This window comes from Callithrix jacchus, chromosome 7 (assembly GCF_049354715.1).
Source record: "Callithrix jacchus isolate 240 chromosome 7, calJac240_pri, whole genome shotgun sequence".
NCBI classification, from domain to species: domain Eukaryota; kingdom Metazoa; phylum Chordata; class Mammalia; order Primates; family Cebidae; genus Callithrix; species Callithrix jacchus.
The window spans coordinates 117981940-117997582 of record NC_133508.1 but is presented as its reverse complement, the minus strand read 5'-3'; the positions used below and the strand labels follow the sequence as shown (position 1 = coordinate 117997582).

General features: G+C 39.0%; 1 long non-coding RNA gene across 1 annotated transcript in view; it reads left to right on the top strand.

The window, feature by feature from the left end:
* LOC118143001 (uncharacterized) overlaps nt 1–15019 on the top strand; it is a 47620-nt gene extending 32601 nt beyond the window's left edge. The window contains exons 2-3 of the long non-coding RNA XR_004727010.2: nt 9607–9778; nt 14761–15019. This is a non-coding gene — a long non-coding RNA (uncharacterized LOC118143001). The remainder of the gene's footprint in view (nt 1–9606; nt 9779–14760) is intronic.
* The last annotated feature ends 624 nt before the right edge of the window (nt 15020–15643 follow it).

Here is a 15643-nt window from a genome sequence, read left to right as displayed (position 1 = left end):
TTGTCTGTAAAGGATTTTATTTCTTTTTTGCTTATGAAGCTTGGTTTGGCTGGATATGAAATTCTAGTTTGAAAATTCTTTAAGAATGTTGAAAATTCTTTAAGAATGTTGAATATCCACTCTCTTCTGACTTGTAGGGTTTCTGCAGAGAGATCTGCTATCTGTCTGATCGGCTTCCTTTTGTGGGTGACCCAACCTTTCTCTCTGTCCTTAACATTTTTTTCTTCAATTTCAACCTTGGTGGTGAATCTGACAATTATGTGTCTTGGGGTTGCTCTTCTTGATGAATATCTTCATGGTGTTCTCTGTATTTCCTGAATTTAATTGTTGGCCTCTCTTGCTAGGTTGGGAGAATTCTCCTGGATAATATCCTAAAGAGTGTTTTCCAACTTGGTTCCATTCTCTCCATCACTTTCAGGTATACCAGTGAAATGCAGTTTGGTCTTTTCCCATAGTCCCATATTTCATGGAGGCTTTGTTCATTCCTTTTTACTTTTTTGTCTAATATTGTCTTCATGCTTTATTTCATTAAGTTGATCTTCAATCTCTGATATCCTTTCTTCTGCTTGATCAGTTTGGCTACTGATATTTGTGTATGCTCCACGAAGTTCTCGTGCTGTGTTTTTCAGCTCCATCCAGTTATTTATGTTCTTCTATAAACTGGTTATTCTAGTTAGCAACTCCTCTAACCTTTTTTCAAGGTTCTTAGCTTCCTTGCATTGGGCTAGAACATGCTTCTTTAGCTTGGTGGAGTTTATTATTACCCACCTTCTGAAACCTACTTCTGTCAATTTGTCAAACTCATTTTCCATCCAGTTTTGTTCCCTTGCTGGCGAGGAGTTCTGATCCTTTGAAGGAGAAGAGGCATTCTGGTGTTTGGAATTTTCAGCCATTTTGCACTGGTTTTTCCTCATCGTCATGAATTTATCTACCTTTGGTCTTTGTTGTTGGTGACCTCCAGCTGTGATTTTTGTGGATGTCCTTTTTGTTGATGTCGATGCAATTCCTTTTTATTTGTTAGTTTTCCTTCTAACAGTCAGGCCCCTCTCCTGCTGGTCTGCTGGAGTTTGCTGAAGTTCTGCTCCAACCCTGTTTGCCTGGGTATCAGTAGTGGAGATTGCAGAACAGCAAAGATAGCTGCCTGTTCCTTCCTCTGGAAGTTTATTCCAGAGAGGTACCCGCCAGATGCCAGCCAGAGCCCTCCTGAATGAGGTTTCTGTCGACCTCTGCTGGAAGGTGTCTCTCAGTTAGAAGGCCTAGGGGTCAGGGACCTACTTGAGGAGGCAGTCTATCCCTTAGCAGAGCTCAAAGCCCTGTGCTGGGAGGTCCACTGCTCTCTTCAGAGCTGGCATGCAGTAATATTTAAATCTGCTGAAGCTGCAGCCACAGCTACCCCTTCCCACAGGTGCTCTGTGCCAGGGAGATGGGAGTTTTATCTCTAAGCTCCTCACTGACTGAGGCTGCTGCCTTTTTTTCAGAGATGCCCTGCCAAGAGTGGAGTTATCTAGAGAGGCAGTCTGGCTACACTGGCTTTGTTGAGTTGTGGTAGGCTTCACCCAGTTAAAATTTTTCAGCAGCTTTGTTTACACTGTAAGGGGAAAATCAACTACTCAGCTTCAGTAATGGCAGACACCCCTCCCCCCACCAAGCTCAAGCATCCAAGGTCAACTTCAGACTACTATGCTGGCAATTAGAATTTCTAGCTGGTGGATCTTAGCTTGCTGGGTGCCATGGGGGTGGGGTCCACTGAGCTAGACTACTTGGCTCCCTGGCTTCAGCCCCCTTTCTAGGGAAGTAAATAGTTTTGTCTCTCTGGTGGTCCAGGCACCACTGGGGTGTGGAAAAAAAACTCCTGCAGATAGACCTGTGTTTGCCCAAATGGCTGCCCAGTTTTGTGCTTGAAACCCAGGGACCTGGTGTTGTAAGCACCTGAGGAAATCCCCTGGTCTGTGGGTTGCAAAGACTGTGGGGGAAGTGTAGGATCTGGGCTGGAATGCACTCTTCCTCATGGCACAGTCCCGCACAGCTTCCATTGGCTAAGGGGGGAAGTTTGCTGACCCCTTATGCTTCCCATGTGAGGTAATGTTCCACCCTGCTTCAGCTTGTCCTCCATGAGCTACAGCCCCTGTCTAACCAGTTCCAGTGAGATGAACTAGGTGCCTCAGTTGGAACTGCAGAAATCACCTACCTTCTGCATTGACCTCACTGGGAGCTAAGACTGGAGCTGTTTCTATTTGGCCATCTTGCCAGCCACCTCATTTTATCTTTTTCTATGGCAATTGTGAATGAGATTTCATTCTAAATTTGACCTGTAGCTTGGGCATTATTGGTGTATAGAAATGCTGCTGATTTGTGTACATTGATTTTGTAGCACAAAATTTGCTGAAGTTGTTTATCAGATCAAGGAGTTTTGAGGCAGATACTGTAGGGTTTTCTAGGTAAAAAATTATATTGTCTGCAAATGGAGGCAGTTTGACATCCTCTCTTCCTATTTGAATGACTTTTATCTATTTCTCTTGACTGACTCTTGTGGCTAAGACTTCCAGTACTATGTTGAATAGGAGTGGTGAGAGTGGGCTTCTTTGTCTTGTTCTGGTTCTCAAGGGGGAATGCTTCTAGGTTTTACCCACTCAGTTTGATGTTGGCTGTGGCTTTGTCCTAGATGGCTTTTATTATTTTGAGATATGTTTCTTCAATGCTTAGTTTGTTAAGAGTTTTTACACTTGATCTTAGCCAAAAGGCCAAGAAGCGATGTTGAGGGTTTTTAATATGAGGTGATACTGAATTTTATCAAAGCCTTTTATGTATCTATTGATATAATAATGTGGTTTTGCTTATGAGATTAATCACATTTATTGATTTGCGTATGTTAAACCAACCTTGGATCCCAGAGGTAATGCCTACTTGATTGTGGTTGATTAGCGATTTTGTTGACTAGTATATTGTGAAGGGTTTTGCATCTATGTTCATCAACAATATTTGCCTAAAGTTTTTGTTGTTGTTGTGTCTTTTACAGGTTTTGGTATCAGGATGATGCTGCCCTTATAAACTGAGTTCAAGAGGAGTCCATCCTCTTCGATTTTTTAAAATACTTTTAGTAGAAATGGTACCAGTTCTTCTTTATGTGTCTAGTAGAATTTATCTGTTAATCCCTCTGGACTTGGTGTTTTTCTCGTTGGTAGGCTTTTTATTGCTAATGACAATTCAGATCTTGTTATCAGTCTGCTAAGAGTTTGATTTTCTTCCTAGTTCAATTTTGAGGTGTATTTTTCCAGAAATGTCTCCATTTCTTCTAGGTTTTCTAATATGTATGCATAGAGGTGTTCTAATAGTCTCGATGTGTGTGTGTGTGTGTGTGTGTGTGCGCATTTCTGTGAGGTCAGTGGTAATGTCTCCTTTGTCATTTATGATTGTGTTTGGATCTTCTGTTTTCTTTTGTTAGTCTAGCTAGTAGTCTCTGTATCTTATTTTTTCAACTAACCAACTTCTGGTTTCATTGATCTTTTCTTTGTTTTTTTTCTGGTCTCAATTTCTTTAAATTCAGGTCTGATTTTGGTTATATCTTGTCTTTTACTAGCTTTGAGGTTAGTTTGCTCTTGTTTTTCTAGTTCCCCTACCCGTGATGTTAGATTGTTGTTTTGAGATTTTTCTCACTTTTTGATGTGGGCACTTAGCACTATAAACTTTTACCTTAACACTGCCTCTGCTGTGTCTCAGAGATTCTCGTATGTTGTATCTTTGTTTTTATTAGTTTCAGTGAATTTCTTGATTACTGCCTCAATTTCATTGTTTACTCCAAAGTCATTTGGGAGTAGGCTGTTTAATTCCATGTAGTTGTATGGTTATAAATGATCTTGATACTGCTTTCTATTTGTATTGTGCTGTGATCCAGGAGGGAGCATGGTTGGTATAATTTTGATTTTTTGAATTATATTAGAATTGTTTTATGAGTGATTATGTGTGCAATTTTAGAGTATGTGTCATGTAGCGATGAGAATAATGTGTATTCTCCTTTTTGGGGGCATAGAGTTCTGTAGATATTTGTTAGGTCCATTTGGTCAAATATTGAGTTCAGGTCCTGAATATCTTTGTTAGCTTTTGGCTTTGATCATTTTTCTAATACTGTCACTGGGGTGTTGAATTCTTCCTCTATCATTGTATTATAGTGGAAGTTTTTTAGAGCCCAACAAAGGAAACCTTCCTTTGTTGGGCTCTAAAAACCTTTTTTTAAAAAAATGTATCTGTGTGCTCCTCTTCTCCTAGGTCCACATATATTTAGAATAGTTAAATCTTGTTGAATTGAACCCTTTACCATTATGTAATGCCTTTCTTTGTCTTTTTAAATCATTGCTGGTTTAACGTCTGTTTTATCTAAAATTAGAATAGTAACTCCTGCTTTTCTGTCTGCCTGGTAGAGTTTTCTATATTTCTTTATTTTAAGCCTATGGGTGTCATTGCATGTGAGATAGGCCTTTTAAAGACAGCACAGATTTGGATCTTATTTCTTGAACAGACTTTTCCACTTTTTGCCTTTTAATTGGGGCATTTAGCCTGTTTACATTCACAGTTAATATTAATCCTGTCATTGTGTTGTTAACTGGTTATTATGCAGATTTGATTGTATAGTTACTTGATAGTGTCAATAGTTTATGTACCTAATTATTTGTTTGTATGCGTGATGGCCAGTAACAATCTTTCATTTCCATATTCCACACTCCATTAAGAACTTCTTGTAAAGTGAAAGGTGGTAATGAATTTCTTTGGCACTTCTTTATTCTGAAAAGGTTCTTCTTTCTTTCTTTTTTTTTTTTTTTCTTGAGACGGAGCTTTGCTCTTGTTACCCAGGCTGGAGTGCAATGATGCAATCTCGGCTCACCATAACCTCCGCCTCCTGGGTTCAGGCAATTCTCCTGCCTCAGCCTCCTGAGTAGCTGGGATTACAGGCACGCGCCACTGTGGCCAGCTAAGTTTTTTGTATTTTTAGTAGAGACGGGGTTTCACCATGTTGACCAGGATGGTCTCGATCTCTTGACCTTGTGATCCACCTGCTTCGGCCTCCCAAAATGCTGGGATTACAGGTGTGAACCACCACGCCCAGACCAAGGTTCTTATTTCTCCTTCATTTATAAAGCTTAGTTTGGGTGTATGTAAAATGCCTTGTTGGAATTTTATTTAGGAATACTGAATATAGGCCCTCATACTCTTCTTGTTTGTGTGGTTCCTGCTGAAATGTCTGCTGTTGCCTGGTGGGGTTTGTAGTTGCCTCTTCTGTTGTAGTTGACCTGCCCTTTCTCTCTAGCTGTCTTTAGCATTTATTCTTTCTTGTTAACCTTGGAGAATCTAATAACTATGTGTCTTGGGGATGGTCATCTTGTATAGTATCTTGCAGGGGTTCTCTTCATTTTCTGGGTTTGAATGTTGACCTCTGGAAAAAGGTTGGAGAAATTTTTATAAATGATATCCTCAAATATGTTTTCCAAGTTGCTTATTTCTCGCCTTGTCTTCCAAGGATACCAATGAGTCTTAGATTTGGCCACTTTACATAATCCCACATTTCAGTTTGGTTGATTGACTGAATTGATTGATTGGTTGGTTGATTGATTGATTAGTTTGGCAAACCAGTTTTAAGCTCTGACATTCTTTCCTCAGCTTGGTCTATTTTGTTGTTAATACTTGTGATTGCATTATGTAATCCTTACACTGAGTTTTTCAACTGTATCAGATGAGCTCGTATTTTTCTTAAAGTGGCTACTTCATCTTTCAGTTCCTATATCATTTTATTGTAGTCCTTAGATTCCTTGAATTGGGTTTCAACTTTCTTCTGAATCTCAATGATCTTCATTCTTTTCCGTATTTTGAATTCTTTGATTGTTATTCCAGCCATTTCAGCCTGGTTAAGAACCATTGTTGGGGAACTAGTACAGTTTTTTGGAAAAAAGAAGACATTCTGATTTTCTGAGTTGCTGGAGACTTTGCTGATTCATTCTCATCTATATGGGCTGATGTTCCTTTAACTGTGGTGTGATTTGAGTATAGTCAGTTGTCTTCATTTCTGGATGTTTTCAGAGGGCTGAAGCTTCGTGCAGGGTCTTTATTTGAAGCTGAATTATTACCCTTGGTTTCACTGAGGGGGTACATTAGCAAAGTATTTTTGGTGTTGATGTTTGGGCTGTGATTCAGTAGATGGTTCTGAGGTGTAATGGCCAGTAGGTATACTCTTATTCAGTCATATTGTTCTTCTGTATTTCCTCACAGTTGTGGTCATGCTTCCTTTTAGTTGTCTGATGGTGTGGATTCCTCTCCCGTTGGAGTTCTTACTGCAATCTCAGTTTGGCACACCTGGCCTACACACAACACCGCTGGGGTGAACTCAGGCTTCCTCCCCAGTTTGGGGGTGGCAGGGACCATGACTTTGGCAGTGGCAATGGCAGAGGACCTTTCACTTGTTTATTGGGGTGCCACCCCATAGAAACACAGAGCCACTACCAATCAGAATGATCAGTCTGGGCTGGGGTGACTGCATTGTGGGCTCAAGCTGGGATCCCCTGCTTGGTGATGAGCAGGGGAGTGGGGGGCTCACAGGGAAGATAGGCTGGCCTCTTCTATTTAGGGTGACTTCAGTCTGGTGGTGGTCTCAGTAAAGCACTCAGGGTCTTTGTTCCTTCCCCAGTCTGAGGGCAGCAAGGGCAGTACCAGTGCAGTGGCAGTGGCAAAGGGGCTTTCAGTTGCCTCTAGGAGCTCTACCCCAGAGAAATACAGAGCTGCTACCAGGGGAATGTTCCACCAGGGAGTGTGGTGGTTGCTTTGCAGACCTGAGTCAGGGGCCCTGCTTGGTGAAGAGCAGGGAGTCAGAGGCTCACAGGGAGGAGAGACTGGGCTCATTTCCATATGGCAACTGCAGTGTGCTGGAGGCATGAGTAGAACCCTCAGGCTCTTTTTCCTACCCCAGTTCAAAGACAACAAGGGGAGAACTGCTGAAGTGGCAGGGTAGAGGGTTTGTTGGTTCCCTCTGGGAGCTCACCAGGGATGCACAAAGCCACTACCAGTGGGAATGCTCAGATGGGGGTGGGGCAGCTGCTCTGTGGTCCTGAGCCAGGAGCCCTACCTGGTGAAGAATAGGGGATGGAGACTCACAGGGAAGAGAGACTGGCCTCCTCTCTGTATTGTTGCTGTGGTGTGTTGGAGGTGCCAGTGACATAGCCAGGCCCTCTGTTCCTTTCCCAGCCCATGGGTAGTAAGGGTGCTTCCATTCCAGCTACAATGGGAGAGTGGTGGTAGGTTTTCTCTGGCCATTTCCTTTGTTGAGAAATGCAGAACCTCTACCAAGTGGAGCCTTTAAGTAGCAGCAGGATGATTGTGTTGGGGTTCCAGGTCAAGAGACCCCGCCCAATGGAGTAAAAGGGGCAGGAATCCACATGGAATACTATCTGGGTACTTTTCTGTAAGGCAGCTATGCTTGCTAGGGGCCCACTTTAGCTCTTAATCACTTTTCTCCCTCCTGAGACTCAGGGCAGTAGGGGCTGAAGCTGCAGAGTAGCAAAAATGATGGGCCTGCCTGCCACCACTGGGAGCTTGGTCCCAGGGAAGCACAAAGCTGCTGCCCGCCGGATAGCCCAGGTAGCAGTGGGGTGGCTGGGGTCCCAGGTCAGGAGGCCCTGTCCACTGAGAAGTGCGACCTGTGTGGAAAACAGTCTGGCTGCTTTCTCGTAAGGCAGCTGCACTGTGTGGGGACCCATGTTAGTCATTAATCATTTTGCTCACTCCTGAGCCTGAGAGCAGTAGGGGCGGGAGCTGCAAAGCAGCAAAACTGGCAGGCCTGTCTCCTTCCTTTTGCTGCTCCATCCTCAGGAAGTGCAGGGCTGCTACCAGTGGAGAGCTTAGGAGGGCATGGGATGGTCAGGCTAGGGTCCCAGGCCAGTGGGCCTTGTCTGGTGGCATGCAGTATAGACGAGGCCTGTAGTCCATCTGCTCCTCAGCCCCGTGGATTCAGCCACTATCCTTGGGGTCCCTAAAAGAGACTGGCCTCATCTATTGCTGGAGTTGCAGCCATTGGCACCAGGATGCCCAGAAGTCCAAGGACCCTCAGACTCAATGTGTGCCTGAGGGTAGCTCTGCCCAGACTTTTTGTGGCTGTCTTCATCGGTCTAGAAGCAACGAGAGTGCTACAGGGAATCAATCTCCTGAGGCCAGTGTGGCAAAGGTTTTTGGCAGAGTGCCAGAGTATGGGTTCCTGGAGCCTCTCACTCATTTCCCTGCAGTAGGAAGACTCCTGACCCACACCAGTCCTGGATGGGTGTTCATCTTGTCTCCTTCTACTCTGTTTTTCATGAGTCATGTTGCTACCTTGATGAATCCCACCATGTCTGGTTGGAAGATCGAGTTGAAGAGCTGATGTTTACTCACCACTCATTCTCCTCTCTATGACAGTGGCACACACTGGCTGCTTCAAGTCAGATATCTTGGTCCTCTCCCTCTCTTTGTTCATTAATGAAGTTGGTGAGTATTTAGAAGGCCTCCTTACCACACAAAGTGATACCACATCCAGGATCCAAAAACAAATCACAGAGGATGCATATATAGTTTTTACAAATCCCAACTTTTTATTGTTAGGTTTAAGTAGCACAAAATTATATATTGCATTAGATGTCATATAAATGCCAAATTATCACAAAAGATTCTAAATGCTTGCTCTCAATGTCTTTACTTATCGTATTGTGGTCAATTACACATGGTTCATGGACCAACATTGTTTTAGGAGACAGTATTTCTATCTATATTTTTTATGGTAATATGGCAACCTATTGGTCTTAGTTGGCTATTAGTTCTTGATTACTTTATATAGTACCAAGTCCTTTTTGCTTTTTTCAATCTGTGTTTCTTAAGGTAAAATTTAACAGGAGTGAATCAAAGACTTTGCAAATGGACCCTAAAGCCAATCATACAAATAAAGAATTAAAAAAAAATCACAGTAACTTCTGTAAAAGTATTTAAGGGTTTCATTTATTAAAAGGTCAATATAAATCAGTTCAAATCAGTAGGAATCAATAATCCAATAGAAATGGGAAGTAGGTAAATATTTCATTTTGTCTTTTTCCAGTATTCACTGTAGTATCCTTTTTGGTTCTGTGTACTTTAAAAAAGAAAGAAGGGCCGGGCGCGGTGGCTCAAGCCTGTAATCCCAGCACTTTGGGAGGCCGAGGCGGGTGGATCACGAGGTCAAAAGATCGAGACCATCCCGGTCAACATGGTGAAACCCTGTCTCTACTAAAAATTCAAAAAATTAGCTGGGCGTGGTGGCGCATGCCTGTAATCCCAGCTACTTGGGAGGTTGAGGCAGGAGAATTGCCTGAACCCAGGAGGTGGAGGTTGCGGTGAGCTGAGATCGTGCCATTGCACTCCAGCCTGGGTAACAGGAGTGAAACTCCGACTCAAAAAAAAAAAAAAAAGAAAAGAAACAGAGGTGCAGAGTAGAAGAAAACTCTGGGACACTTAAGTGAAGAACTGGACAGAGTTGAAAAATTCTGTAGCATAAAATGCATGGATGGGTCTAGGGGAAAATAAAAACCCGATCAGAATGATTTTGATTCGTGTTTTCTTTTTTTGAAGTATTTTAGAACAATGACTCTTGGAGCAATGGGCAACAGGCTTACAAGCAGTGAAACCAGTCTGCAGTCTAAGAGAGATGATGGAGCAAGTAACATTGGATAAGGAGAAGTGCAGACAAATCTGAGAGTAATGGAAAAGCAAAATCTGTAAGATTTGACTCATTGTGTATCAGGTGAGAGATACACTTAATTTTCCCCTTTCACCAGGAAGAAAAATAGGAAAAAGTTGTTAATAGGCAACTCCAAGAAGAGTAAACACACATAGCTATTAATTAAACTTAGTCATTATGTTGAATCTTACTTTTAATAATAGTAAGTGCAAATTAAAACAATACCAATTTTTCCAGCTGTGAGAGAGCAGCAAGTACTGGAATCTGGTCAAATCTCAACATGCAGATGAAAATATAAAGAAAAGAAACAGGAACCGCCTGGGCTGATCAGTAAACATGACCCCTTTAATTACCTATAAAAGATAGATAACAACACCACTATACCTACTACCAAACATTTGTTAAGTTCATGCTGAGTTTGAGATTAGCTGCAGTGCTGAGTTTAGACAACCTGCCTCAGCTAGAGACAAATTGGACTAAAAATATAAATGCCGTTGAAGAGAAGAGATCTCTGGCTCATCTGGAGCATCTGAGGGAAATTTTCAACTTATTGTTTTCTAATGGACTTCAGACAGTTTGAGACCTGGCTAGGTGATGTATTACTCTCAGGGACGGACAGCTTTTATTGGTAGAGTTTTCCTAGCCTTAGTCTCAGAAAACCTTTATAGATGCTGACTCCTTGATCCCATTTCCTAAAAATGATAATAATCCATGCTAGGCAGCTGTCGGGAGATGAGCATTCATGCACACTGATGAAGGAAGTAAACGTTCAAACCAGCTTTCTGCAAAGCAGTGGTTTACTATGTGGAAGAGACTTAACAATAATGTTCATTCCCTTAGTTGCAGTAATTCCTCTTCTGGAAAGCTGTTTTGTGGCAATAAGCAGGAATGAGGTGATAAATGTTTGAAGATGCTTATTGGAGTTTTATTTATAATTATACCTAAATACATAAAATATTATAAATAACCTACGATAAAGGAATGGTTAAAATCTCAATACAATTCTATGCAGCTAAGGTATAATATTATAAAAAGCAAGTTGCAAAACAGAATATATATATATATACACACACATATATATGCATGTGTGTGTGTGTATACACACACTAATTTTTCAAGACAAGTATAATACATTAAAATATTAACAGTGTATCTCTGTTATAGAATTAGATGTTCTTAAATTTTTAACTTTTTAATGTTTTGTATTCACTACACTGAGAATGCATTGCTTATATAATCAAGAAAAAACCCATATTTAAAAATTTCTGTTAGATCAAGTTTTATTAACTTAGACTATAATTCTCTATTTACCAAAATATGATTAATGCCTTCTGATTTTAAGACTTGTTTTTAAATAGACAAGACACCAACGGATGTAGTAAGTTCAGCCTTGACTTTGTTATTGGTTAATCCTTCAAAATCTGTCCAAGATAAGTCCTCTCTTGCAGCAGCTGCAATGGTGACTTAATAAAGAAAAAAAAAAATGATCCTGACTTTATCATTTGCTGATTTTCATGTTGTAAATGCTCTCACTATGGCAAATATGAAACCCCAAACATTTTAACATCCATCTTGCAAATTATCTGATGTTTAACAATTGGCCCTTCCAGACAGTGCAAGCCAGCTCCAGAGGTCCACTCAGTCACCTTTGATGTTCTGTCAAGTTTGTTGAGCTAAATGAAGATTGTTTTGCTTGCTTTCTTTCTATGTCAAAAACTTTCTTTTCCTGGTAGGCTTAACTTTCTTCATACTATTGTTACAATTTTGTGTCATTTAAAAAATTTGTCTTTTGTTATGGTGCCCTTGCCTTTAATATCTATGTACCTACAATTTAAAGTACATTCTACCTATTTCAGTATTAGTTATATTTACACAATTTATTGTTAATTTTGTCTTATTTCATACTCTGAGTGCTCACTTTCTCCAGGTCATTTATTTGTCATCAAACAGTTCTTTCCTTTCGGTCAGTTACACACCAGAGAAAAGATCTACTGAACCTGTCAAATATTCATCTCTCTTTTAAAGGTCGTCTATTGCATATTACTTATCTCTCCTAATCATTGATGCCTATTATCTTCTTTATGATTATATAAAAGAGCGTAGTTCATTAACAGTGCTCAACATTCCTCAGTGTTCATGGATTCAAGTACAGTAAGTCTGCTCATTTATAAATGATTTTCAACATTTCTCATACCTGCCCAGCAAGGAAAAGGGCAGGGGCATTCTTTTTGCATTCTTTATTACCTCTTAATTGTTTACATTTCTTTTCTCCATTTTTTTTCTGTTGAAGTCTGATAAAAGGAAAGGATCAATATCTCAAGTGTGTTACAACATCATTAATCTTATTTCTCAATTTACTATTACAAAATTTATTTTCTCTTTGCTTTTTCATTCTGTATATTTGTGAAAATAATTCAATTTTAATTAACTTCTATAACTTTGTCTTATTTATCTTATTGAGTTTTGGATATGTTTTAACCATGGAGATTAAGTAAAAAATTATTGGTTTTGTTTTTCTCTATTTTAAAATATAGTCTTTTTACTATTGGTTTTATAGGCAGTATCTCTAGCTATATGGAAATTGTTTTAAAAGTGATTATTTTAAAAAAGAAAAACCAAAAGGAAATCAGCCCACAATATCTGTGCCGAAAGTTACCTGCAAAATGTTTATGTAATTTTTATCTATGTAAAGAATAAGAGGCTAAAAAGGGGATGCACAGAGTTGGGCTTGCTTACAATTTTAGGCTATTTACTTCTCATTTTTAGAACAATTATATTTAATGTTTCTTTTCTCTTAAAGGATATATAAATACTCTGAACTTATTTTTAGAAAGATTGTCAATTCATTATTAAAATCACATTTTAACACCTCAGGTTTATATAAATAAGCTCAATAGCTAATGAATAATAGTGATATTTCCTTTGGGGAAGTCTTCCACAGTCTTCTGTGTCATTGAGAGGTAACTCTCCATGAATATCTCCTGTTTCTGCGTATCTTTCGAGTAGAGGCACTTACTGTCTTTTGTTCTGAACTATAATTTCAAGGATGTTTGTATAAAGTAAAGCCTTAGATGACAGAGACACTTTCTTTCTATGAAGCAAAAGGAGGTTTGGCATTCTTACTGCTCATTATAAAAGATCTGGGTTCCCTATGCTTAGTATTCTTCTCCTGTAATAAGATTTACTGTATGTGCAGGTAAACATCTGTCCATCTTTACACCTCCCTATGAGAAATGGGGCTCAGGAAACCAACACAAAAATGCTGTTATCCTTCTTACTGCTATTGAGGTAATAAATTGTGTGTTTTACCTCTGACCTAGGAATCTTGTTTCTTTGACCAGTATCCATGAAACTATGGCAGGTCAGCTTTGTAACATTCAAGTTGGGTTAAAATCTGAGACCTTTTGCCATTCTTGACACAAATAATAGACCACCATTGGCTATGAAATAAAATGATTTCTTGTAACAAAAGTTCCAAACTTCCTAAACCACCTCATTACCTTCTTATCAATCCATTCCTGCTCTGTGATTAACCCAGATTGATTTCATTCACAAAAAGTGAGATATAAAAACTGACTGCAGTCAGTTGCTGCTATAAAAGAGTAGGTGATCAGGTAATTGTTGGATTGAAAACTACAAAACTAAATGATTTAAGAGACAACTAAAGTCTCAGCTGTGTGCTAGTAAATAAAAAACGCTACATAGAAACCCATGGTAATTTGTAAATCAGAAATGGGTCACTTCTTTGACTTGAGATGCAGAGCTGTTTACCACACTAAGAAACATTGCTATAGTCAACACTGCAGTTGGGAAGGACAGCTGGTGATCCGGACTGAGACAATATGGAACCTTTGTGTGAATTAGAACTCTACCTATCTAGGCATATGCAGCTTATCAATTTGAAGACCTGAAGGCACCTTTGTGCAGGCACACAGTACTGAGCCAGGGCTCAGAGTGTGGTAACTCTATAAGCATATCTTGGTGATTTCAGCCTTACTCAGTTTCTCAGCTGGATCATAGGGAAGATCATAGAAACCACACAATCTCCAGCAGGAGCCACGTAGTTTTCACTTTCTGTGTCCGCGTGACTTATTAATAACAATAGCTACAATTTGTTTAGTGTATGCTATGTGCCAAACACTATGTAATTTTATCCTCAGAACAACTGTATGAAACAAGTATTGTTATTAACTTCATTTTACAAATGAAGAAAATGAGATTTCCAGTGACCACTTAGACTATAGGTAGCAAAGGCACGGCTCAAAGTCAGATCTGTCTGACTCCTAAGTCCTTGTGAATAACCATCACACTCTCCTGCCTTTAGTATCTTCACCATCCAACCTGAAATAAAAAGCTGTGATACCTGATTGCAGCTTTTTAATGAACTTTATTTCTCCCCTTTCTCTTGCTCTCAAGCCTCTCTTGAATTAATACTCATAAAATAGTTATTTGTTGCTTTTTATTATCAATGTGATGATGGTAGAATCCAACCACCAGAGTTTAATTGTCCTGCTAATCCGTTTGTTTTGTGCTGTTTGCTTTGTTATGCCTTTTTTTCTGCTAGAAAAAAAAAAAAGTTTGGCTGTTTCAAAAATTTAACATGTTTCCAATTTTTTATACTTTATTTTCTCTAACCACCTAGTATTTTGAAAATGAGAAAATACTAGGTAGTTATATCACCTAGTATTTCTTTACATACATTCTAATATTCCTAATTTTATGCTATTTTTGTCAATCTTTTTCTGTGCTTAGCATTCCTGACTTTTAATAATAAAACTAAATTGTCTCAATTAATTCTTTTGATTTTCTATTCTCATGTCTGGAAAAACATACCTTTTTGAATTCTCTGCTTCCCGTAATTCAGTGAAAGCTCATTAAGTTTAGGTCTCTTGAATAAAGAATTAATAATAACTTGAAATTAAATAGGCTCAAATGATCTATATTTTAAAGTTAGGGCATGTGTCATGGGTGTAACTTGATTCTCCTAAATCCACTGAGTTTTTTCTTATCCTCTCTATTTGCATGCACTTGCTTCTGTGAAAAAGAATGAGGACGTCTTTTGAGGGAGTTTGACCAGTGTACCTCTTTCTGCAACTAAAGGAAATTCAGCTACTACTGAGGGACAAACCAAGCACAGACAGATGTAAGCGATGAAACTCTACTGCAGGGGGTCTCAAGGCACATGTCCTTTTATATTTATCAATAATCAGTCTTGCCTTCTTTCCTTTGTAGAAAGAATCAGCTTTTCTTTTGACATTATGTTTTTACTTCAAAAGAAAAATTCTTTCTCTGTGTCTTTCTCTGTCTCTCTCTCTCTCTCTTTCTCTGTGTGTGTGTATATATATGTATATGTATAAAATGATTATTAGGATATTATGATTAACAAAGTCACTTTCACTTAAAAATGCATTTGAAAAGACTTTAGATTAATGAGCTCCTAACATTTTTCTCTCTAGTGGCTGGATTCATATTCCAAATAATACATTTTTTATTCCTCTAATTAGTTTTGGAACATCATTAATAATGGACCATAGAAAAATTGAGAAACGTATACTAAGGGAAAAATTTTAATCAAACAACAAAAGTCAAACGTTAATTTTTTTTGTTGTCATAGCATTAGATTTAATAGTAAAATAAGCCATGATTTTCATTATTTGCATTTACATTATTGTTATCATTGAATGTCTAAGTTACACTCAGTGGTTACTTTCTGTACTCTTTTATCAATATCTGAGTATTATCTCATGAGATGCAATTCACATGAAATTTATAAAAATGGGGCATTACTGCCATACTTAAAATTATGACATTTTAATAATAGTGGTATAATTAAGTCATCACATTCCAGATATTTACTGCTGCATCAAATTCTGTTAGCTTTGTATGTTAATAAAATTGCTATGCTTTGTGAGGATACATATAAAATAA